A 3,454-nucleotide genomic window follows, 5' to 3' on the forward strand; every position below is an offset into this window, starting at 1 on the left:
CAGTGGTTCATACCTGTAATCCCAGCACTTTGGGAGTCCAAGGTGGGCGGATCGCCTGAGGTCAGGAGTTCAAGACCAGCTTGGCCAACATGGTGAAACCCTATCTCTACTAAACAAACAAAAAATTAGCCGGCCATGGTGGTGGGTGCCTGTAATCCCAGCCACTCGGGAGGCGGAGGCAGGAGAATCACTTGAACCTGGGAGGTGGAGGTTGTGGTGAGCCGAGTTTGCACCACTGCATTCCAGCCTGGGCAACAGAGTGAGACTCCATCTCAACAACAACAACAAAAAAAATTAGCCGGGCATGGTGGCACACGCATGTAGTTCCAGCTACTTGGGAGGCTGAAGCAGGAGACTCAATTGAGCCCAGGAGGTGGAAGTTGCAGTGAGTGGAGACTGTGCCACTACACTCCAGCCTGGGTGACAGAGTGAGACTGTCTCAAAAAAAAAAGAAAAAGAAAAGAAAAGACATTTACATTATCTATGATCAATTGATTTTTGACAAGGTGTGAAGACCATTTAATGGAGGAAGTGTACTCTACTTTTTTCAACAAAAGGTGCCAGGACAACTGAATATTCACATGCCAGGGCTTTTTTTTTTTTTCCTGAGACAGAGTCTTGCTCTGTCACTCAGGCAGAAGTGCAGTGGTGCAATCTCGGCTCACTGCAACCTCCACCTCCCAAGTTCAAGTGATTCTCCTGCCTCAGCCTCCCAAGTAGGTGGGATTACAAGCATGCAACACCACACCTGGCTAATTTTTGTATTTTTAGTAGAGAGAGGTTTCACCATGTTGGCCAAGCTGGTTTCAAACTCCTGGCCTCAAGTGATCTGCCTGCCTCGGCCACCCAAAGTACAGGGATTATAGGCATGAGCCACTCGAGCCTGGTCAAGCGAATGAATTTGGATCCATATTTCACATGATTTGCAAAAATCAACCCAAAATAGAAAAATATCAAAATGTAAGAGCTAAAACTATAAAACTCCTAGAAGAAAATATAAGTAAATCTTTGTGAACTTGGGTGAGGCAATGCTTTCTCAGATATGATACCAAAAGCACAAGCTACAAAACAAAAAAATAGGTAACTTTTTTTTTTTTTGAGAGAGAGAGAGTCTTGCCCTGTTGCCCAGGTGGGAGTGCAGTGGCGCGATCTTGGCTCACTGCAACCTCCACCTCCTGGGCTCACTGCAACCTTCATTCTCCTGCCTCAGCCTCCTGGGTAACTGGGATTACAGGTGTGCACCACCACGCGTGGCTAATTTTTGTATCTTTAGTAGAAACAGGGTTTTGCCATGTTGGCCAGCCTGGTCTTGAACTCCTGACCTCAGGTGGTCCACCCATCTTGGCCTTTCGAAGTGCTAGGAAGGCAGGCGTGGGCCACCACACCCAGCTGAGAAAAAAATGATAACTTGTATGTCTTAAACCATTTCATATTGTTAAAACATAATATCACAGACTGAGTAACTGATAAAGAAGAAAAAGTTACTTCTCACAATTTTGGAGGCTGGGAAGTTCAACATCAAGGTGCCTGCATCCTGTGAGGGCCTTCTTGCTCTGTCATCCCATGGCAGAAGGTGGGAGGGCAAGAGAGCACTCTTGAGAGAAAGGGCAGAACTCGCTTTCATAACAAACTTACTCTAGTGATAACAAACCCACTCCTTTGATAACAACATGAACTCATTCATGAGGATAAAGCCCCTTATGATCTAATCACCTCATAAAAGTCCCACTTCTCAATAGCGTTGCATTGGAGATCATGTTTCCAACACATGAGCTTTGGAGGACACATTCAAACCAGAGCACTGGACTTCAACAAAATTAAAAACTTTTGGCCAGGTGCAATAGCTCAAGCCTGTACTCCTAGCACTTTGGGAGGCCGAGGCAGGTGGATCACAAGGTCAGGAGATCGAGACCATTCTGGTTAACATGGTGAAACCCCGTCTCTACTAAAAACAAAAAAATTAGCTGGGCGTGGTGGCGGGCACCTGTAGTCCTAGCTACTCGGGAGGCTGAGGCAGGAGAATGGCGTGAACCTGGGAGGCGGAGCTTGCAGTGAGCCGAGATCACACTACAGCACTCCAGCCTGGTGACAGAGCAAGACTCTGTCCCAAACAAACAAACAAACAAACAAAAAATTTAAAAAGTTTGTGTGTCAAAGGGCATGCTCAACAAAGTGAAAAAACTCACAAAATGGGAGAAAATATTTGTAAATCATAAATCTGATAAGGGTCTAGTACACAGAATATATAAAGAACTTTCATGACTCAACAATAAAAAGATAAATAACCCAATTGAAAGATGGTCAAAACATGTGAATAGACATTTCTCCAAAGAAGATATACATATGTCCAATAAACATGTGAAAAGATTTTCAACATCATTAGTTTTTATCAGCAAAATTCAAATCAAAACCATGACGCAAACCACCTAGTAGGATGGCTATAATTTAAAAAGTGGGAAATAAGTGATGGTGAGAATGTGGAAAAAACAGAACCCAGATGCATTGCTGGTGTGAATGTAAAATGGCATAGCCACCACGGGAAATAGTTTGGTAGTTCTTCAAAAAGTTAAACACACATATGACCCACCAATTCCACTCCTAGGTATATACCCAAGAGAACTGAAAACATATGTGCCTACGAAAACTTGTGCAGAGATGGTAATAGCACCTTTATTCAAATAGCCAAAAAGTGAAAACAACCCAATGTCCATTAACTTATGAATGGATAAACAAATTGTGGTATATTCATATAACAGAATATTATTCAGCCATAAAAAGGAATGACATATTGATACATGCTACAATATGGATGAACCTTGAAAACATAATGCCAAATAAACCAAACACAAAAGAACAAATACTGTATGATGCTACTTATATGAACTACCTAGATTAGGCAAATTCATAGAGAAAGAAAGTAGATGAGAGGTTACCAGAGGCAGGAATTTGGGGCAGGAACTAGAGAATTATTACTTAATGGGTACAGACTTTCTATTCAGCCTGCTGAAAATGTTCTGGTATTAGATAGTGGTGACAGTTACAAACCTTGTGAATCTACTAAAAACCACTGAATTGTACATTTAAAAATGGTGAGTTATGGTATGTGAATTGTATCTTAATTGAAAAAATAACAACCTTTAGTCTAAAGAGAAATTGTGCTTTGTTGGCAAAATACATGTCCTTAAAAGGAAACATGTTTGAAACACTATAAATATCCTGATTTGTGAAACTCACACACCTAGTTATGATCTCAAATTGCTCCTAAATTTAAAATACAATTATAAATATACATAGTTATAAGCCCTTATGAAGCCTATATTTATTATACTTATATATTTACACTTATTATATTTTATGGGTTTCTTCTTTGTAGAATAAAATCTGAACAACAGAATGTAACTTCCAATAGGCAATGGAACACACATAAATGCTAAGTTCTTTTTTTTTTTTTTTT

Source organism: Mandrillus leucophaeus, unplaced genomic scaffold, assembly GCF_000951045.1.
Source record: "Mandrillus leucophaeus isolate KB7577 unplaced genomic scaffold, Mleu.le_1.0 Scaffold768, whole genome shotgun sequence".
Taxonomy (NCBI): domain Eukaryota; kingdom Metazoa; phylum Chordata; class Mammalia; order Primates; family Cercopithecidae; genus Mandrillus; species Mandrillus leucophaeus.